This window comes from Aquarana catesbeiana, linkage group LG07 (genome assembly GCF_042186555.1).
Source record: "Aquarana catesbeiana isolate 2022-GZ linkage group LG07, ASM4218655v1, whole genome shotgun sequence".
In the NCBI taxonomy this organism is placed as follows: Eukaryota; Metazoa; Chordata; class Amphibia; order Anura; family Ranidae; genus Aquarana; species Aquarana catesbeiana.
This window is the reverse complement of record NC_133330.1, coordinates 32265575-32289117: the sequence shown is the minus strand read 5'-3', so window position 1 is coordinate 32289117 and position 23543 is coordinate 32265575. Positions and strand designations below refer to the sequence as shown.

The window sequence follows — 23543 nt, the reverse complement described above, 5'->3', positions numbered from 1 at the left end:
GTTACATTACAATTTGGTACAAGAGGCATCAGAGGACTCTGCTCGTTACAATCTAGGAGGGGTATATGTGCATAGACATGCTCGCTCGTGTCACCCAAACCCTGACTGATGTTCTCATTATCTTGGGGGAACACATTTGAGATCGAGGGTGAAAATCCGACTTGGCAGTTTGACTTTCCCCCAAGCATAATCAGCCAGCGGTGTCAGTCCTCATCCTGAGGGAGCCATAGCTCTAACCTTCCAAAAAATATAAAAAAAAGATTTTTAGTTTCTAACAATTAGTGCTACATGGGTAATCAGCCAGGGGTGACTGCACCAGTCTGCAGGGAGACATAACTCCAACTCCTCAAAAAAAAAAAAAAAAAAAAAAAAAGATGATATTTCAGTTCTATTAGTCCTGCAACTGTAAACCGCGCCATCACACCACTAAAATCTCATGTGAATAATCACTACGGAATGGAACAATGGGTGTTCTATGGTGCAAAACTTACACCAGCATGTAGTTATGTACTGTAGACTAATGACAGCTATGTGATACAGTGCCTTGAAAAAATATTCATACCCCTTGAAATTTTCCACATTTTGTCATGTTACAACCAAAAACGTAAATGTATTTTATTGGGATTTTATGTGATAGACCAACACAAAGTGGCACATAATTGCGAAGTGGAAGGAAAATGATAAATGGTTTTCAATTTTTTTTACAAATAAATGTGAAAAATTTTACCACTCGCTGTAAAAAACATAAATAAATCGGCAAGGGTCTAGTGCTCGGTCAAGTGACCAGCACCCAGCCATTGGTTAAGTGGTCTCCAAAGGCTCCTTGCAGAAATAGGAGATGTAGGAAAACAAAGACACCACACTAAAGGTTCTAAATAAAAATAAATAAATAAATAAAATAATTCCAAGATAACAAGCCAACATGTTTTGGGGGCTATGTGGGCAACCAATTTTCTATCTCTGTCCATAAATGGAGATTTCCCCTTCACTTTCTGTCCTGGTGACCACACAGGAAACACAAGGGTATCCTAACCAATTGTTATGCCCACAGAAAAAAACTGTGCTTTGAATGGTGTGTCTCCGCTGAAGAGATCCCTTTCACTTTCTGTCCTGGTGACACGATTTAGAAAAATAGCCTTTCCTGTAAAGAATCTTGTGGTAATTGCGAAGTTTCATAGAAAATTTTAGTTTTAGGTCTAAAATTACCTGCCATTAACTGTGGAAGTCCTATGACCAAAAAGTAGCAGTTCGGACACTGTGAGGTCTATGGTGTAAGATACAGTGCCTTGAAAAAGTATTCATACCCCTTGAAATTTTCCGCATTTTCTCATGTTACAACCAAAAATGTAAATGTATTTTATTGGGATTTTATGTGATAAACCAACACAAAGTGGGACATAATTGCAAACTGGAAGGAAAATGATAAATGGTTTTTAAATTTTTTTTTACAAATAAATATGTGAAAAGTGTGGGGTACATTTGTATGGCGCCCCCCTAAATCAATACTTTGTAGAACCGCCTTTCACTGCAATTACAGCTGCAAATCTTTTTGGGGATGTCTCTACCAGCTTTGTACATCTAGAGAGTGACATTTTTGCCCATTCTTCTTTTGCAAAATAGCTGTCAGACTGGATGGAGAGCGTCTGTGAACAGCAATTTTAAACATTTCCATAGACACACTCCTTAAAGAGGAAGTAAAGCCTCTTAAAAAAAAAAAAAATACACCCTGCAAGGCAAAGGCATAATCAGCTAGTATGCATAGCATACTAGCCGATTATGAATTACTTACCGGAGATCAAAGCCCTGGCATCAGCCCTCGTTCGCCTCCACCGATGCCGCCATCTATCCCGGAGTGACTTCCGGGTATTGCGGCTCTGGCGCTGTGACTGCCCAGAGCCGCGATGACGTCACTCCTGCGCTGGTGCCGCCACTAACGGCATGATCCCCGTTAGAAACGGCACGCTCAGTAAGCCTGCGCCGTAGACATCGGTGCCACTATTGCTGCAAATATCTCCTGAACCTTTCAGGTTTGGGAGATATTTCTTGCACCTACAGGTAGGTAAGCCTTAATCTAGGCTTACCTGTAGGTTAAAGTGATTGTAATGGGTTTACAACCACTTTAACCTTGTGGACAGCCTTCCCAGAAAAGTGGAAGCTGTTATAGCTGCAAAGGGTGGGCCAACTCAATATTGAACCCTACGGAGTAAGACTGGGATGCCGTTAAAGTTCATGTGTGCATAAAGGCAGGCGTCCCAATACTTTTGGCAATATAGTGCATCTTTAATTGGGTAAATCTCCCTTGTAGATAGTGATAGACCTTGGTACCCCTGATGAAGGATGTACCATATAGCCCCTGAAATGCATTGGCTGGTTATCTTGCACTTCTATAACTAAATAGCTTTTCACTTCAACGTCAATCTTGCTTTCCTACATCTTCTAGTGCTAAAAACCCTGCAGAGATTCTAAACATTCCCTACTTTATACAAAAAAAAGTTAAATTGTTATGGATTTATTTCTGGTCCGGGAGATATTTTATCCTGGAGATACAGAAAAATTAAGATTTTTTTCACCCAACTATGACTTCACTAGATAGCAATGACACAACGGTCAGCACTCCAACAGCAGAAGGCAAAGTGGGAAAATATGAACAGGATAAAAAAACAAAAAAAAGCCCAAGTCTCTTACTCATAAGTCTGGAAAGCAAGTTAGCGAAGCAGAGATCGGGGTAGCAGATGGAGTCAGATTATAATGAACGGGATCAGCACAATTCTGTGCATTTCACACTCCTCGTGCCTGGCACAAGGAGAGATCAGGGTGGAGAAGAGAGGAAGCAGGATGGAGACAGAGCTCCACGGATAATGTGGAGCCATCTGGTCACTTCAGTCGCTGAATGCAGAGACGATATAGGACACAGCTGTATCACAGCTCAGGAGTCAATCAGAGAGATGTACGTGAATGCCACTTGTGTATTATAAGTAATCTCCAATTATACGTGGCAACACCAATCAGATCTCGGAGAAGTAACAGAAGATCTGAAAGAATTTTTTTTTTTTTGGTCAACTGGTCAACAACAGCAGGGCAAAGGTCAACACATTTCAGGGGTAACATAATCCCCCAAGGGGGCTGGGTGAAATGGCAGAATGTGAAATGAACTCATAGATGCTCTTGCAGGCAGTGTTGGTGTTCATAGTAGATCTGCCCCCCGAAACACATTGGATGTCTCATGCTTGTAGTAAGCAGTTGGACAATAAAGACGGTCAGGACCTGGATCACCTGCTGGTGGCACTCTGCTTTCCAGAGGGGATGTTTGTAGTTCCGGCCTCCACCAGCGGGTGTCTCCCAGTTCATCAGCTCCACCCTGTGCTGGCTGCTGGGAGGGTATTTAGTCCCTCTTCTATTACTCCTTGCTCCAGTGTTTTGCCAGATACTGCTACCCTGAACCTTGCTACCCCCCATTGTTCCTGATCCCAGTTTTGGTTCCCCCTTCCTATGTAGATTTGGCCACCCTTGCTGCTGATTCCTGACAAAGACTTTGGACGCCAAAAGATTTTTCATTTGGCGCTCTTTGGCCTATTACACATGAGTTTTTATTGTGGTCAGTGTCCCCATTTTTCCTGGTGACCACTATCACAAGACAGGAGGTGATGGGGAATTAAAGTAAAATAAAAGTCTTGTTTTTATATTTAAAACAAACCAAACATGTCATAGTTACTTGCTCTGTGCAGTGACTTTACACAGAGCAGCCTGGAACATCCTCTTCTTGGGTCCCACGTTAGCACTTCCAGCCCCTCCCTCCTGCCCCCACAGCAAGCAGTTTGCTATGGGGGCACCCGAGCTGAGCCGCTGCTCTGTGTCCATTCAGACATGAAGCGGCAGCTCAGCCCCAAACCCTCAGTCTCCAGATTGGCTCACTGACTGATTGACAGCAGCAGGAACCAAAGGCTCCCACTGCTGCCAAAGCCAATCAGGAGTGCGAGTCCCCGGAGAGGCAAGGCTCTCCTGGACATCGCTGGATGGAGAGGGGGCTTGGGTAAGTATTAAGGGGGATGCTGCACACAGAAGGTTTTTTACCTTCATGCATAGAATGCATAAAGGTAAAACACCTTGTGCCTTTACAACCACTTTATTAAATGTTACAGTTGTCACTGAAACAGGAACAGTGGGGACACACACACTCCTGACAGACCCTTGCATCTTTCATCCAGTGCTGCACTGATGTTTCTGGATTCTGAGTCAAGGGGAAAGCAAAATAATTGTCAAAGGATCTGTGCGAAAAGGTAGTTGGACTGTATAAAACAGGACAGGATATAAAAAGATATCCAAGGAATTGAGAATGTCAATCAACTCTAATCAAGAAGTGGAAAATGAGGGGTTCTGTTGAAACCAAACCACGGTCAGGTAGACCAACTACAATTTCAGCCACGACTGCCAAGAAAATTGTTTGGGATGCAAAGAAAAACCCACAAATAACTTCAGGTGAAATACAAGACTCTCTGAAAACATGTGGTGTGGCTGTTTCAAGATGCACAATAAGGAGGCACTTGAAGAAAGATGGGCTGCATGGTCGTAAATGCCAGAAAGTATCCCGCTTGCAATATGCCAAACAGCACAGAGACAAGCCTCAAACCTTCTGGTACAAAGTCATTTGGAGTGATGAGACAAAAATTGAGCTTTTTGGCCACAACCATAAACACTACATTTGGAGAGGAATCAACAAAACCTATGATGAAAGGTACTGAGGTGGATCGCTGATGTTTTGGGGATGTGTGAGATACAAAGGCACAGGAAATTTGGTCAAAACTGTTGGCAAGATGAATGCAGTACATTCTCAAAAAATACTGGAGGAACATTTGCATTCATCAGCCATTCCTTGGAACTTGGACATTCCAACATGACAAATATCCACAACACAAGGCCAAGTCGACCTGTCACTGGCTACAGCAGAATAAAGCAAAGGTTCTGGAGTGGCCATCTCAGTCTCCTAACCTCAATATCATTGAGCCACTCTGGAGAGATCTCAAACATGCCGTTCATGCAAGACAGCCCAAGAATTTACAGGAACTGGAGACTTTTTGCCAAGAGTAATGGGCAGCAGCTTTACCATCTGAGAAGATAAAGAGCCTCATCCACAATTCCCACAAAAGACTTCAAGCTGTCATTGATGTTAAAGGGGGCAATACATGGTATTAAGAACTGGGGCTGCCAGGGTATGTAAACTTATGAGCACAACTGTATATATATATATATATATATATATATATATATATATATATATTTATTAGAAATTTTAACTCTCTGCACACTCTTTAATAACAAAAAAATATATACCATTACTGCATCACCACAAGAGATGAGCTTAGGCATATTTGGATCCTAGGCTGAACCTACCTAAGCAATCTCGCCAGGTGCCATCGTGCTGGGCCAATCATAAGTGGCTCCTTGTATATGTGCGGCTGCAGAGCCCTAGCTACAGCTACAGATGATTGGTTCAGTAAAGGTGACCCCTTCCTGGTGGGCCTCGCTCAGGTGGGTTCAGACCGGGATCAGGACACACCTGAGGTCATCACTACTCTACTAGATTCCATGTATTCAATCATAAAGAAAATATATATGTATAAGCACCGCTGTCTGTAAAAGAGTGGGAGGTTACAAAGCATGGAATCATGTAGCAAGCAGTTGTAGTCCTGCAGTGTATGTGAAAAACCTGTTGATAAAAACTGAAAAATCTCTTTATCCTAACAATGAGACTGCTGGTATTATTTAAGCCAATCCAATTCTTTATTAAACTGTTTCCAATGCAAATCTGACAGCTAACCGTGGAAGTCAAAGAACAAATCAGGTGTAACTTGCCCCCTAAAAAGCAGCTGGTGGAATTATTGTTGCCATATTGGCAATGGAGCAGTGGAGGAAGGTGAGGCTTCAGAGAGAAGACCAGCCTGGAGCCTGCTTGTCTTGAAGTTCATAACCAAGATTGTATAATATTTGACTAACCTGTCTGATCTGATGAAAGATCTACCTCAAATTTTCCGTCTCCACCAAGATACCTGTAGAAATAACCTGCCTGCCATAACACAATATCAATCTCCTGCTTGTAACTGCTAAGTACATGTTTGTGGTGAGCAGAGAAGCAGCTGACATACAACAACACAGAACTCCCTCTGGGCCCTCAGGATCTCCTCCAGAAACTCTGATGCAATTCACCAACTTTATTGCAGGGTCAGGCCAAGTGGGACAAGACCAGAAGAGAGAAGCGAGCCTCGGAGACAGCAACCTAGCAGCTCTAAGTACAGGGGGAGGCCCGAATGGGCAAACTAATAACATGTTTTGATGCAGAAAGGCCCCGAGGCAAAATATCTGCATGGAGATCCCAGGAGCCGGGTAGTTCAGGAACCATTGGCTACAAAGAATCGTTCTCATAGCACAAACAGGAAAATTAATCCATTAAAAGTCAATGCATTTTGACCTTAAGTGGGCTTCTTTTCTTTGAGGCTGCAGGTGGCCCACAGAACTATAAGCTTAGGTCATCAGGACTGTGGCCTTACGGTGCTTGAGTTCTATGTTCAAGTCCCACCAGCCACAATGTCTGCATGGAGTTTGTATGTTTTCCCATTTTCTGTATGGATTATGTTATGGGTAATGGCAGTATTTCGCAACCTCAGTCCTCAAGTACCCCCAACTGTCCAGGTTTTGGGAATTTCTCTTAGATACAATAGCTGTCCAAATTACCAAACCATTGACTATGATTTAAAGCACCTGTACAAGATAAAGGAAAACCAGCAAACGGGGCCTATTGGGGGTACTTGAGGCCTGAGATTGAGAACCACTGGGTTATGGCATCCTCCTAACACCCAAAAACATAGGTGGCTTAAAGCTGAACTTGAATACACAAAACTTACCAGAGCTCATTAAGTTTTATATTCAGTTCCCTAAAAAGCCACCCCCCATCATGCTGACTTTCCTCTACTTTAGGCCAATCTACTAGTTTACATGCCAGGGGAAGACAAACTCCCACTGTACTTCCAGCCCACTCAGAAGTAAATGATGCAGGTTTCATGGACCCTTGGTCGTTCACAAAAACGTGAGTCGTTAATGGCCAGCAAGAGGGGGAGGCAGAGACGGGACCTCTGTGCTGGGATCTATGAGACCTAGAGTGCTTCCATCTGAGTGGTCTGGAAGTGGAGAAACAATTTAGATGGGGTCTAGCAGCCCTGGACTGCTTACACCTAAAGGGCCCACAGGTGGAAACATAACCTAGATGGGGTCTATGAGACCTGGATCACTTACATCTGAGTGGCCAAGAGGTGGAAACAGCCTAAATGGGGTCTATGAGACCTAAAGTGTTTACATCTGAGCAGCCCAGAGGTGAAGACACAACCTAGATGGGTCTTCCAGACCTAGAGTGCTTACATCTGAGCAGTGCAGAGATGAAGATACAGCTTAGATGGGGTCCATAAGAGCGCTTACATCCAAGTGGCCCAGAGGTGGAGAAACAATCTAGATGGAGTCAATGAGACCGAGCATACCAACATCTGAGCAGCCCAGAGGTTGAGAAACAACTTAGATAGGGTCTTTAAGACCTTAGCCGCTCACAAAACACAGATTCCTGAATGGCCAGGAAGAGGGGGAGGCAGAGACACAACCTAAGTGCTGGGATCCATGAGACCTAGAGTGCTTCTGAGTGGTCCAGAAGTGGAGACACAGACTGCTTATATCTAAGTGTCTCAAAGGTGGAAACAAACCCTAGATGAGGTCTATAAGACCTGGAGTGCTTATTTCTGAGCACCCCAAAGGTGAAAAGCAACCTAGATGGGGTCTGTGAGACCCTGGAGTGCTTACAACACCTGAGCCGTCCAGAGATGGAAACACAACCTAGATGGGGTCTAAGAAACCTAGAGCACTTACATCTTGGGAGGCTCAGTGGTGAGGACACAATCTGCATGGAGTCTACCAGACTACAGTGCATACATCTTAGCAGCCCAGAGGTGAAGACACAAACTAGATGGGGTCCACGAGAGGGCTTACATCCGAGTGGCCCAGAAATGAATAAACAACCTAGATGGGTCTACCAGACCTAGAGTGTTTACCTCTGAGCAACCCAGTGGTGAAGACACAACCTAGATAGGGTCTATGACAGTGCTTACATTCAAGTGGGCAAGAGGTGGAGAAAAAACCTAGATGGGGTCAATAAAACGGAGGGTGCCAATATCTGAGCAGCCCAGAGGTTGAGAAACAATCTAGATGGAGTCTACAAGACCTGGAACACTTACATCTGAGCAGCCCAGAGATGGATTTTTGAGACCTAGAGTGCTCTTTTGGATTACTTATTGAGTGTTCCAAGGAGATGTATTAAGAGCTTTGACCACTCGGTCTGGTTATACTTTGGTGGAGAATTGGCTTTACTTTGCTAATAAAAAGGAACAAACAAATAATAAATATAGTTTATGAATGTACAGGTTACATGACACGGAGTAACTTTAAAGACTTTCACTGTTGCACCCTCCTGAGTCTGGATGATACTCCGCATACTATTAGAGCAGAATTTAGAATAGATACAAGTACTGTCTTATAATAAATGTCTCGGTGCCTCGCTACGGACAGGTTACAAGCAAGCATCTCCCATTACGATTCTGTTCAGTAATCACGTTCGGGCACCCACCCCTGATTGGCCCCCGCCAGACCAGGACGCTCTCGCTCTCAATCAGGCCCCATTCATTTGTCACTTAGGCCCGAGTGAGACGGCGGCTGTGTTCTGTGGGAGCAACGCATTAATATTCCTCGCCATGAACGGGGGGGGCATAAATCCGGCTCATTGCAAACTCCAAACAAAGGAAAATGCAATTTCAACAGCTGCAAAGTGGCACCAGAGGGACCCTCTCAGGAGATGGGTTGAGGGCCAGAGCCGTCAAGAGCGATATTAAGCGGATGACGAAGCTGGCGGATTTATGATGCCGCCGTATGATTAAGTCGTGTTAGGTGATAAAGACAGGTGTGGAAAAAAAGCGGCCCTGCGAATGAGAGGTAAATCATTTATATCAGTCAAACAGCATTAATAAGCTTTCCTAATCCACAGCGAGCAACGCGCTGCGGCATAAAATGCTTCATTCGCCTTAACGCGGCTTTAATATATGGGCTGACATGTGACCTTCAACTAATTAAATGTGTTTAACCTCGTTTATCAAAAAATGTTTATGGCGTACATAGCGGCCAATCAGATACTTTCATGCGTTTTCCCACGCTAAAAAGCGGACAATAAGGAGGACAACGCAACTGGTGGCGCAACGTTGGTGTGGCTGGTGAAATTAAAGAGACCCTGTCACCCAGCCCATGCAAAGTCTCTTTAAAGCCCAACTCCTGACCACTTATACTTACCTTCAGCGAGTTCCCGCCTATCCTTCCTTCACAGCAAAATACCCGGTGTGGGAGCCAACACTGGGGCCATAATGTCCTTTCCCCGTCATGTGACACCAGTTAGGGCTGGTGATGAGTGTTTGGGCCCCAATACTGCATCATGGGAGGAGGTTACAGGCTCCCCCCCACCCCCCAATATCTGGAAGCACTGCAAAGATGGGCAGGACCACTGATAAGGGGGTAGCACCTGTCTTCCAGTACGGGGCCCAGGGCCCATAAGTTCAACAAGGGGGCCCCCGAGCAGCAGGAGTGGGCGCAATTACTGCAATTAACCTCTTAGCGCCCTTTTAGAGGTTTAGGATGCCGGGAGGCGGGACCGCCATGATCACGTGATCTGAAAACTCCAGACCGCAAGGAGTGTTTCGGTTAGGCGACGGTAACTGTGCTGGGAGCATGCTGCTCTCGGCAAATATGCGGCCCCTCTGCGCTAAGGACCAGGCGTCGGGAGGCCACATATTTGCGTACGGCCGGCGCCAAGGGGTTAAAGGGATGCATCTTTCTTGAGTTTTTCTTGCGCTAAAGGTGCCAATAATGGCTGACAAATTCACATTTATTTAAATTCATGATATTAAAGTCGAATATAATACAAATATTTATAAAAATATATATATTTTTTTTAAAAAGCTGAAATTTTTGGTTTTTGGCCAAAAGCATCAGATCCTTTTGAGATAATAGTTTTACATGAAAAGCTGATCATTGTAAGCACCCCCCCCCCCGTCAGTGATGAATGGTTTGTCTCAACCCTCTAATCAGTGGTGGCTGGTGCTCAATTTTCATGGGGGGGGGGGTTCGGCCCGCCAGCCAGCTAGACACCCCCCTCCCCCCTGGTTGCTCGATCCCCACATCGCTCGCCCCAGCAGTCCCGGCAGTCGCTTCTCCTCCCAGCCAATAAGGACTTAGGACTTGCGGCCAATCAGGTCTCAGGACCCGCTTCCTGATTGGCCGGGAAGAGAAACAGGAAGACATTAGTGAATATTCATTCTAACCCTTTATGAAGCCAATTAGAGCCTCAGGCTCTAATCGTGCAAAAAAAAAACCAACAACATTGGAATCCATGCATCCGGCGCCCTGCATGGAGATTAGGGGCTTGGGCGCATGGATTAGGGGGGCAGCGGCATGAGCGGTCGCCACTGCCTCTAATTGCTACATCCGCAGGAAAGTTCGTTCTGCAAAAAAAAAAAACACACACTTACTGGCTGGATCACCGGGTGAAAATAAAGGAAAGAAAGCCTAAAAAAAGAAAACGACTGCAGCCATCACATCTAAGAATTATTAAGTTGCAATATAATAAATATCTGCGTCTGTGTTTAATAATATGAAATCATTTCTGGTCTCTTCAGCATTGGAAAGCCGTGTCAGGAAATCACACCTGTGCCGGCTCCATGGAGGGAACTGGTAAGACGGGGGACCCGGGGAAGCTGGCGGAACAGCTGATGGAGCAGAACCGGCGGCACCTGGAGACGCAGCATCTGTGACCTGGCACACTGGATGAACATGTTAGGTCTGCAGATGTAAATATTCTGATGGCAGCCAGGCAGCTGAATCAGAAGCAGCCAACAAAGGAGGAAAAAAAAAAATCTCCGATGCGGCTAGAAAGGTCGAACGAATGCCAGCGACAACCATTTTGTGAACAGAACCAACATTCCGCTCGTGAATGGCGATGGGGCGCTAAAGCGTAGATTTTTTTTTTTTTTTTTTCATTGTGAACGGTTATTCGGCTTTCTAAAAACAATGGTTTGGTCTGCAATGTGGTTTCCAGCTTAGTATGGAGGCGACAGGAACCCCACCTTCAGTCCGGCTCAGTTGTACTGAAATGGTGTCCTCTGATTTCACTGCACACTGTGAGCGAGTGGGGCGCTGAAATGAAATTCTGGTGCTGAAGCCGATAATTCAGGACGCACTTGGCTGAAAACAACAGTTCTTTTAAATGTAAATCATGTAGCTGGCGTTCTTGCATTGACGTCAATGGGATGCAAATTCGCATTGCAGTCATTAGGGGGCGTTTTTCTCATTGCAGTCATTAGGGGGCGTTGTTCGCATTGCCGTCATTAGGGGGCGTTGTTCGCATTGCCGTCATTAGGGGGCGTTGTTCGCATTGCCGTCATTAGGGGGCGTTGTTCGCATTGCCGTCATTAGGGGGCGTTGTTCGCATTGCCGTCATTAGGGGGCGTTGTTCGCATTGCCGTCATTAGGGGGCGTTGTTCGCATTGCCGTCATTAGGGGGCGTTGCTCGCATTGCAGTCATTAGGGGGCGTTGTTCGCATTGCAGTCATTAGGGGGGCGTTGTTCGCATTGCAGTCATTAGGGGGCGTTGTTCGCATTGCAGTCATTAGGGGGCGTTGTTCGCATTGCAGTCATTAGGGGGCGTTGTTCGCATTGCAGTCATTAGGGGGCGTTGTTCGCATTGCAGTCATTAGGGGGCGTTGTTCGCATTGCAGTCATTAGGGGGCGTTTTTTCCATTAAAGTCAATGGGACACGTTTTTGCATTGAAGTCAATGGGATGCAGCATTCCATTATCGGCACTTTTTTAAAAAAAAAATTGGCAAAACTTTATTTGTAGACAATTTTCAGCGGCCGATACGTCAGTCCATCCCTAGTGTGAGCTTCTCAGAATGTGCATTAGAAGCCACATGGAGCCGGTCCAATTTCCTGGTTGGTGGACGTCCAGCATCATCTAGCGCTTTCATCCCCAATCTGTCCCTGGCCCGCCCCTTTCACTCATTGGATTTCAGTTCTTTCAATCATGGCGGCTCAGCGTCACATGTGAGCGTTACACCCAGGGTGGTTAGTCTGCCTAGGACCACCTACTCCTGCAGACTGACATCCCCGTCATTTTTATATTTGCTTAACTCCTCCCAGGAGCCAGCCCACTGTTTGCATCAGGGCTGAGCGCTCGTAAGAGGAGTACTGAGGCCGGGTGCTGTGATGTTTTCAGGAAGCCCCTCCCACCAGACGTGATCTGCCTGCGTTGCATAGAGAAGGACAGAGGCCCAGTGATGATGTCACTGGGTCTAAAATAAGTTATGTAACAAAAACAGAATTTATTTTATTTTTTTCAAAAATTAATTAGCATTTTCAGGAGGATGGAAAGGAGGAAAAACGAAAGCTTCCTCTGGATCAACTGTGCATATAGAATCGTGTAAATGGAGGTTTTCTATTGGTTTATGTTTTGTTGGGTGAACTGGATGGACTTGTGTCTTTTTTCAGCCGTAACTAAATATAAAGAGATTAAACTACATCTTTAAAGCGGTATTACACCTAAAATCAAAAATGTGATATATTGCAGCTCATCAATCATTAGATGTGGTGTCTGCATTCGTTTTCTTTTTTTTTTCCCCTGTGTTTTCAACAGGTGATCAGGCCAAGTAACACACCTCCCATAACTCTGGAGGAAGGAGCACAGGAGGCACATCAGACAGCAGCAGTGGAGTGGTCTCCAAACTGGGGCCCCTTTGCTTGCTTTTATCTGGCCCTTGAGACACAATTTCTTTAACACCAATGATGAGACACAATTCCTTCCACTGACACCAATGACGAGACACAATTCCTCCCACTGACACCAATGATGAGACACAATTCCTCCCACTGACACCAATGATGAGACACAATTCCTCCCACTGACACCAATGATGAGACACAATTCCTCCCACTGACACCAATGATGAGACACAATTCCTCCCACTGACACCAATGATGAGACACAATTCCTCCCACTGACACCAATGATGAGACACAATTCCTCCCACTGACACCAATGATGAGACACAATTCCTCCCACTGACACCAATGATGAGACACAATTCCTCCCACTGACACCAATGATGAGACACAATTCCTCCCACTGACACCAATGATGAGACACAATTCCTTCCACTGACACCAATGATGAGACACAATTCCTTCCACTGACACCAATGATGAGACACAATTCCTCCCACTGACACCAATGATGAGACACAATTCCTTCCACTGACACCAATGATGAGACACAATTCCTCCCACTGACACCAATGATGAGACACTATTCCTTCCACTGACACCAATGATGGGGCATTGTTTTTTCCCAGTGTCCTCTGGACCTTTTCTATTCCCAGAATTCCCCGGGCGGCCCCCCTAAAGTCTGAAGGACAGTAAACCTTTGTTTAGAAAGTTTGGAGACCCCTTGTCTAGAGGGAGGGGAGTGTTAGATGTATTAACATATTTAGATACACTAACAAATTAAAACTTAACACACTTTATAATCTGCAAACAGTTTTTTATTCCTTTTGGGATAAAGGTTTTACATGAATAAAAGCTGATCATTGTAAGCACCCGTCAGTATTAAATGGTTTGTCTCATCCATGTAAACTGATACATTCTGCTGGAGAGCTCGTGCTTGTGAAAAACAACAGACTTACTGGTTGGATTGCCAGATGACAATAGATGAAAGGAAGCCTAAAACAGAAAAAGAATGCAGCCGTCACATCTAAGAATTGGTAAGATAATATATAATAAATGTTTGTTGTTGGGGGTTTTTATTACTTCTTGAAATCTGATGAGGGAGATTCCTCTTCAGGAATTCTTGTCACCATCAGACCTCTGTGATGTCACCATCAGACCTCTGTGATGTCACCATCAGACCTCTGTGATGTCACCGCCCCCCCACGGGATGAACGGAGCGCACACCCTCACCCCACAAAGTGTCAGCGTGCGATTTTCGTCAGGGGAGAGGAGCGTCTCCACCCCTTTATCAGAAATATGAGGGTTGTCCGCCTTACTGTACACGTCCAATGACCTCATCCACAAAGTATGGAGAGGAACTCCAAAACAGGAAACACCTGGAGAGGGGACGCACCCAGAGGACACACTGAGCGGCTGGAGACAGTCAGCCCCGCCCAACCCAAATCCCAAAGCTTTATTTAAAGTGGACACATCGTCAGATATCATCTTCATATCAAAAGTGGAACCAAGCCCTCGTTCACAATGGAGTGTCAGGTCAAATCGCATGGCAAGTCGCACCCTATACTCGGCAATGGCCATGTTCGAATCAATGTGACGCAGACTTTGCGGTGCCGCATCGATTTGAAAAAAGTTCCCGCACTACTTTGGCGATTACGGGTGCTACTTGAACAGACATCTATGTATGAAGCCGCACAGAGGTCTTCATGGTCGCACTGACGTGCGGCCTTCAAATCACGCGATTTCAGATGAAGTGTCACCATTTTAAAGCCGCATTCAATGTGAATGAGGGCTAAAGCTGCAAATACTCACCAACGTCTCTCGCAGGAATCTTCACTCTTTGCAGGTGCCGGGTCTTCAGCTGTCTTGAGCGGCCAACAAGTGATGATGTCACTACTGCGCATGCGCAGGGCTTAAAGCAGTACTAAACCTAAAAACAATCATCTCCCTGTGCGGGTTTCCTCCCACACTCCAAAGACATGCTGGTAGGTTAATTGGCTTCTGTCTAAATTGTCCCTAGTATGTATGAATGTGAGTTAGGGACCTTAGATTGTAAGCTCCTTGAGGGTAGGGACTGATGTGAATGTACAATGTATATGTAAAGCGCTGCGTAAATTGACGGCCCTATATAAGTACCTGAAATAATAATTATACTGCAGCGTACCAATTCTTAGAGGTAGTTGCATTTTTTTTTTTTTTTTTTAGGCTCTTTCTTCTATTTTCATCTGGTGATTCCAGCCAGCAAGTCTGTTTTTCAAAAGCACAAGCTCTCCAGCAGAATGCATCAGTTACAGAGATGGGACAAACCATTTAACACTGACAGGGGCCCTTAAAATGATTAGCTTTTATGTAAAATCTTAGTTCAAAAAAAGGAAAACAAATGTTGCTGTACCTGATTTTAAAGTATTAGGCTCGGTTCACGCTGCTGCGACATGAGATCCGACTTGTAAGACCCCCCCAAGTCGCATGACACGTCAAATTCAATGTTTCCCTATGAGAGCCGTCTTAACTGATACCACACAAGTCGCTCCGACTTTAAAAAAAGGTTCCTGCACTACTTTGGTCCAATTTCAGCGCTTGCACAGGTTCTGAACTTGCATCCAAGTCGGAAGGAAGTCGCAGAGCAAAGTCGCACCACTCTGCAGTTGCAGCAGCATGATCCGAGCCTTAGGCTCCATTCACACTTCTATGACTCCAAAGTTGTGATGACTTTGGAGAGCAACTTTTGGATGGGGGCATCTTGGAGACGACTTTAGAGTTCATGGACAACTGTTGCATTGTATAACATTCATGTACGACTTTCATGCAACTTCTGAGGGTTAATATTGAAGTCTATGGCCCTCAAGTTGCATGAAAGTCGGACCAAAGTAATGCATGAACTACTTTGAAGTTGTTGTAACTTTAAAGAGGAACTGCAGTCTGCTCACATAATTTGTAATAAAAACATCTTTGCCATTCAGAAGCTTCCCTCCAACCACTTTGCATATTATTTTATATATACTGTGATTCTGTACTTGCCAAATATGCTGCAGAAATCTCCCTCCACTCTGGCTGCATCCATTTTAACTGTGGGCAGCTGAAGCTGCTGCCTGTTCACTTCCTGGATTTACACAGAGGCACACCTCCAGCTCTCATTGGCCCTCTTATGACTCATCCCCCCTCCCTTCCTGGCAAGCTCTCACGAGAGTGATAGAGAGAGAGCTGTGTATGATGTCATAAGTCTAGGCTAATGACCAGACAAGAAACAAGAAATGGGCTGTATAAGGGATTTACTGGCAAAAAAAAAAATGTTTTACTATCCAAAGTTAAAACAACAACAAGAGCAGAAGATTTAATAGATGGAAAGATGACTGAAGTTCTGCTTTAAGTCGCACAAATATGAATGTTTATCAAGGGAAACAACTTGTCATGCGACTCTGATGTCCAAAGTTGCATGACAAGTCGCACAAGTGTGAATGGAGCCTTAGCTGGAGTTTGGCTTCAATTTGTTAATGTAAATCTGCTAATACATTTATTTTATTTTTTTGTTAAATCAGAAATCTGCTAATACATTTAACATCCCCCCCCCCAATGCTGTCTGATGTTCCGATGTGCCTCCTGTACTCATTCCTCCAGAGTTGCGTCTCACTAATACAGGAGGTGTGTTACTGGCCAGATCACTAGGTGAAAACATAGTGGGGGAAAAAGCCTAAAAATGAAAACGAACGCAGCCACCATATCTAATGACTGGTAAGCTGCAATATATTACATTTTGGGTTTAGTGGTTATACACCCTTCTGTACAACCTCTATTACCTACAGGTAAGTCTATATTAAGGCTTACCTGTAGGTGCTTGAAATATCTCCTAAACCTCCACAGTTTAGGAGATATTTACTAAAAATCTGAGCGCCAATGACTATGGCGCACACCCCGTAGTCATCGGCGCACTTTATAAAGGGCACATCGTGCCGCTTCTGATAGGGGTCGTGCCGTGACTGGCGGAGTGACATCACACAGCTCCGGCCAGTCACAGAGCCGGAGTTCGCGGCCCCGGAAGGAAGAGGGGTGAAGATGGACGTTCACCACTAGTGGGGGCATCGGAGACATCGCAGGCTTCGGTTTCAGGTAAGTGACACATAATGGGCTAGTATGTGATGCATACTAGCCCATTATGCTTTACCTTTGCAGGGAAATAAAGAGGAAGTAAAACCCACCAGAGTTTACTTCCTCTTGAATACTCGCCTCCCCTTTCCAGCGATGTGGCGGTTCCTTCCCTCGCCAGCTGCTGTCATCTTCATCATCGGGTGCCGAGTTGTCGGCCTCTTGATTGACCACCAGCAGGTATCTTCAAACCTCCAATGCTGGTTAGCGGCGTTGTGTAAAATCTTACCGACCCGTCCAACCCGTATTGAGTCATACGAGACAATGTTACAGGAGGAACAGGCTCCTGCACTTACCGCCCCCCCCCTACTGTATAACAAAATAACAAATCACGGCTTGGTTTAGTATATCCAATATACAGGTCCAAAAAAACATTTCCACTTTGAACTTCTGCAAAGCTAACCTCAGACGTGACACATCTACTCCAAATGAACTTTGGTGTCCAAGTTGAGGAACAAAGCTTTGGGACTTTTCTGGAAGTGTAAGAAAAGGTTAATGCGGCGCGGCCCGAAATAGATGTGGGTTGTGACCGCGGCTTCCTACGCTGGAAGTGGAACCGGCAGAGATGTCCCACCACGTGTTTCCCCTGTTTGGAGTTCAGAAACTTTGTTTTGGTTTCGAAAAAAAAAACAAAACAAGGAGGGCCGTTGCTGTACATGTCATGTCACATGAGCATCTGGAATATTTACCCCCCGGTCACGCGCTCCCAGCCTGTCCCCCCCCATAACTACTTGGCAGGAAACCGACGGTATGCCAAGAATCTATCGGCCCGAGAAGTCATAGCGGACTCCTGCCAGGCTCGATTCCCAGATACTCCGCTAGAGACCACAAGAGAAAGACAAGGATGATACAAAGATGGTGAAAGGGAAGTAGATTCCAAGGGTTTGTCTTGCACTGAAGCTCCCTTTCTTAGGCCCCTTTCACACTTGTGGGACTTGTCCGGTGACTTGAGACTGCAAAGTCCCATGACAAGTCGTACCCCATGACTTCCAATGAGGACCACGTTCATATCTGTGTGACTGCAAAGTAATCTCCGCACCACTTTGGTCCAACTTTGATGTGACTTGAGGTTCATTGACCTCAAGATTACACAGGCATTGCTTCAAGTCACAGGAAAGTCGCAAATAAGGGGCCTTAACCTTTTTTGCTCCAGAGGAACCCTTGAAATAATTTTTTTGGTCTCAGGGAACTCATAGGGAGGTGGTGAGAAGAAAACCCCATCCTTACCAAGAGCTAAAAAGATCATTGGTGTCATTCCACTGGCTCTGACACCGGACAGGGAAAAGATCTGGACAGGGCAGCTGATAGGGTAGTACATCCAGCCCTCCTGTACTGGGCCCGGGCCTCATCCATTCAAAAGGGGGGGGGGGTCCAGGCATCTGATGAGCAGGAGGGCCGGCTACACTGGCTTATTTCTGACACTTGTGGCTCTCCCTGCAGCGCTGCTTGCTCTCTTCTACTCCTCCTTCTCCCTCTGGCTGCGCTGCAGGGAGATCAGTTCTTGGATCGGCGCCCCGCCCCCCCCCCCCCTCCACCTGCTGTCCGGGACCCTCTGCAGCGCTTCTAGCTTCCCTCTCTCCTCTCCTGCCACCAGCTGCGGGCACACAGGAGGATTGGTTTGAGGATGAGAGCGGGGCGGGGACCAGTTAATATGCCATATTTCCCAGGCCCTTCTGTTTTTGAATGAACACAGTAAGTAATCAGTACTGATCGCTCCTGTGTCCATTCATCACTGAAGCATATCATAGTAAGGGAGGCATATTTCCTCTTCACAGCCTACTTTAACCCCACACTAGTGCAACCTCCTTGCACAGCAGCGCTATTCACTTGAATAGGTACTGTTCGATAGGGGTATAATGTCTATATATTTCTTTTGATATTTTTTGAGGGGGGGGGGGCTGTCATGTAGTCTGTATGGGGCCCTGTGATTTCTAACAGCAGTCCTGGATCTGGGCACCATCAGATGGGAGGTCAAAAAGCTATATCTCAAGGAACCTCTAGAGGAGGGTGTCCAACCCGCAGCCCCAGAGAGGTTTAGCATGTGGCCCGGGCCTGTCTGGAGAGGTGCCGGGGATGCCGTGGAAGCACAGCAGCCTACAGACAAGTCCGGCCCATGCACATCTGTAGGGACACCAGGGATGTCGTGGAAGCACAGCAGCCTACAGACAAGTCCGGCCCATGCACATCTGTAGGGACACCAGGGATGGCGTGGAAGCACAGCAGCCTACAGACAAGTCCGGCCCATGCACATCTGTAGGGACACCAGGGATGCCGTGGAAGCACAGGAGCCGACAGACAAGCCCGGCCCATACACATCTGTAGGGACTCTGGTGATGCAGTGGAAGCACAGCAGCCAACAGACAAGTCCGGCCCATGCACATCTGTAGGGACACCGGGGATGCCGTGCAAACATAGCAGCCTACATTGACAAGTCCAGCAAAACTCCTGGAGGGATGCCGGGGCTGCCATGTTTGCAATAGAACCAGCAGCAGGGAATGCAGGGGTGTCAAATAAGTAAACGCTGCATGGGCAGATTGGGGGGGGGGGTGCACCTCCCAAAATTGTAATTTTTCAATATCCAATGGTCTTGGGTAACTAGGAATTTTTTTCCCCCCTGGTGGAGCAAAATTGGACAACCATTATTTTTTCCCTTCCTCTGTGGGCACATGAAGGTTTTCAATGTATTTCCTTCTTAGCTATTGGTTGAACTGGTCCTGTTTGACTTACATGAATTTCAAGGCTTCATTTTCAGTTTAAACTGGAAGGTAAGTCTCTAAGATGCACATTTGCAGTGGAGCCTGGGATGGAAAATCGGGATGCTGATCGGTTTATGCCACAAGCAGCAAATGGAGTAGGTGGGCGAGTATCCTCCGCTCATCATGGCTGAATGGCTTTCATTAGTCACAGCCCAATCTGATGGAGACAAAGAGTTGTGTAATTATAAAGGTCACCGCCGCTGCCCCGTGCCGTCCTCCCTTCAACAGCCTCCTCAGTCATGCTCTTTAGATGGCAGATGGATGGCTCCTTGTCACCTCCTCGCTCAGGACGCACATGAAGAACGGACTTAGAAGGCGCCTTCGCATGCGCGGTTTCCAAGTGGCTTGGGGGACATTGAGAAGATTTGAAAGGAGCAAAGACACATGGGCAGTGTGACACCTGAGCGGAGCGTTAGGTAGAGTCACCCTCCTTACTGCTCCTGTCTACCATTATTCTTGAAAGTGAAAGAACATCCAGAGCAGGAAGAGAGAGAAAATCATCCGATGGGGACACTAGATCTGGTGATAACCAGGGATTTCCTCACTTTGCAGGGATTTCTGCTCACTTCCTGTTTTGGCTGAGAGACAGGAAGTGAAGGGAAATCTCCCTACTGGGATGGCAAAAAAAAAAAATGTCGAAATACTGACGGGGGTTACAACCCTCCCTTACTCTAGCCAGAATGAAAAAAAAGTTTTACCTTTAGTTCTACTTGAACTCTGGGTTCAGAAATGTTCATTTAAACACATTCCTCTCTAGTCACCAAGGATATAAATCCACTTTTTGTGCACCAAATGCCCAGCAAACTCTTGCAAAGGTAACAGTGACCTCATCATTTTGCTGTGCATGGTCTGTGCAGAAAGAAGGGCTGTGGGAGGGGCCCGACAAGCTCCACCCACTACAGGCTGCCTGCAGAGATTTAAAAAAGGGGCGGAGACAGGACCATTCATCCTACACAAGGACAGAGTGTAAAGCTGTGGGAGTGGCCTAACAGGCTCCACCCACGAGAGGCTACCTGCAGAATGTTACAGGGGGGGGCGGAGACAGGACCAGTCATCCTGCACAAGGAGAGAGTGGCCCAACAGGCTCCACCCACTACAGGCTACCTGTAAAAAGTTACAGGAGGGGCAGAAACAGGACCAGGCATCGTGCACAAGGAGAGAGAGCGCAGGGCTGTAGGAGGGGCTCAACAAGCTCCACCCACTACAGGCTGCCTGCAGAGATTTACAGGAGGAGCAGAGACAGGATCATTCATCCTGCACAAGGAGAGAGCGCAAAGGTGTGGGAGTGGCCTAACAGGCTCCACCCACTACAGGCTGCCTGCAGGAGACAGGACCAGTCACTCTGCACAAGGAGAGAGAGCAGCAGTGATCGGTCTTTATTACAGGAAGTCTCACACTGGATTACTGCACAGATCTGGAATACAAATCACACATGAGGATTATATATATATATATATATATATATATATATATCCCTTTAAGCAGGATGATACAAATCGATACAAGGTATCCTACCAATCATGAATCTCAATAGACGTTCTACAATAACAGGCCGATGATCACGCCGTTTCCTTAGCCCAGGTACTATTCTATCAGATCTCATCCCCCGAGCCCTCATTGACATTCCAGCAGTAAGCGGAAATACAGAAATCAGGACTTTTACAATCAGGCGGCGAGTCTGAATGCTGATTTCAAAAGCCCGTTCTGGATTAGAACTTGAGAGATGTAATGGGAAGAACGATTTCTATCGCAGATTTGCATTTTGCAGAATATTACACAGTTGATGTCGGATTGGAAAGTAAAGAAAAACGGCAACACCTGAAACATCTAAACAGGCCGGCAGCTTTGTGTCACCTCTGCACCCCCTCGCCCAATCAGTTTTCATTGTTATCTGCACTGTCCCCACAATTGTTCCCTGTTTCCAACTGCTGTCCTTTGTAGAGTCACGTGACCAGCGGTGTCTCTTCTTCCCAAGAACACTATGAAAACCCTGCTGAATGTGCAAAATTAGCAATGCGCCGGAAATACGTGCAAATACATCAAAAATAAAAAAAAGTCTGAAAAAGTAGATGCTCAGACAGGAGTATTGTGTGCAAGAGGCCTAACCATTTAACTCCCGCCTGCCCGCAATGTACCCATATGCCGCTGCCTGCTTCTGGGTATTGGGCAGGGATTTCCGCTCACTTCCTGTTTTGGCTATGAGACAGGAAGTGAAAGCTCCACAATGGGGACACAGATGGCAAAAACAAGGCAGGGCTTACAACTGTCCCTTTGCCCTTTACCGTTATCAAATGTCACCAGAACAAGAATAGAAGAGAAATAAAAAAGAGAAATGGGGACACAACCGGTGATTCCCTGTGTGTGTGTGTTCCCTTCACTTCCTCCTTTGGCTATGGGACAGGAAGTGAAGGGAAACTCCACAATGGGGACACAGATGGCAAAAAATAAATAAATGACAGGGGTTATAACCTTCCCTTATTTTGAGATGTTAAAATTTATATGAGATTTTATGACTGAGGTCAGTGAACTGAGAACACTTTAAGGCCCCTTTCACACTGGGGCTGCGCCGCTCGTTTTAGTGGTGCTTTAGTGCTGTTTTAGCGGCACTTTTCGGCCAGTAGCAAGGCGCTTTTAACTCCAAAGATGGGGTTTAAAATCGCCCGTGTTGCCACGCTTTTAAAGCGTTTTGGAAACGCTGCCCATTCATTTCAACGGGCAGGAGCGTTTTGGGAGCTCTAAATACAGCGCTCCCAAACTGCCTGAAAGATGCTGCCTGTAAGACTTTTCCTAACTTCCCGCAAGCGAACCGCCCCAGTGTGAAAAGTCACACTGAAATGAATGGGAGGCGGTTTTTCAGGCATTTTAGCGCTAGAAATAGCGTCTTTAAAGCGCCTGAAAACCGCCTTCTTTCACACTGGGGCGGTGCGCTTGCGGGACGTGAATGGGGGTCTTAAACTTTAGCACTGCTGCACCATTTCTTGCACACAACCTCATCAGCAGATGTCATGGCGGCCCAGGAATGCAGCTTTAATGAGTCTAAATGAGTGATCCACAATGCAGAGCGCCGGTCTGATCCCCGGCATTAGGGGGAGAGGAGAAAGAAGAATTCCCTTAAAATAACTTTGCAGTCACCTTCCTCTGAACTTGGCCTCAATTCGCAAGCAACCTTCACTGCGAGCAACCGGGGCCGGCCGGCTAATCCGAAGGGATCAGACTTTTTATTAAACGATAATTCATTTTTAATTGCAGGCATCGCGGAAGGCCGCCGAGTTCCAAAGACGGGACTTGCCGGCGCACACCTTCTGCCCCCCCCCCTCCCCCTTCCGAAACTCCAGCTCGCCACATGCGGGAGATAATGTCTGCAGGAAACCGCGGGCCGCGTAATTAAGATGAAGAGTCTGACACGGCGGCTTGTTTGTTTATCGGCACCGAAGGCCCACGGACTGCGCCGCTCCTCAGGTGAGACTTTCTATGTACATCACATTTCTAATCTCACCTCCTTCACCCAACACTGGAAGTGCCACCAACCCCGAAAAATAAAAAAAGTTAAAGCGGGATTAAACCCAAAAGCAAACATTTATTATATTGCAGCTTACCGATCATTAGATGTGACAGCTGCATTCGTTTTCTTTTTTGGGCTTTCTTTCTTCTGGTGATTCAGCCAGCAAAGTCTGTCATTTTTCAACAGAACGAGCTCTCCAGCAGAATGTATCAGTTACAAAAACCACTTAAAAACAGAGTTCCGCCCACCCCTTTAAAAGAATGAGGCCCCTTTCACACTGGGGCGGTGGGGGCATCGG

The 23543-nt window shown here is 46.2% G+C and overlaps 1 protein-coding gene across 4 annotated transcripts in view; it reads right to left on the bottom strand.

Moving 5' to 3' along the window:
* PLXNA1 (plexin A1) overlaps nucleotides 1-23543 on the bottom strand; it is a 429988-nt gene that overhangs the window by 155390 nt on the left and 251055 nt on the right. The window lies entirely within an intron of this gene.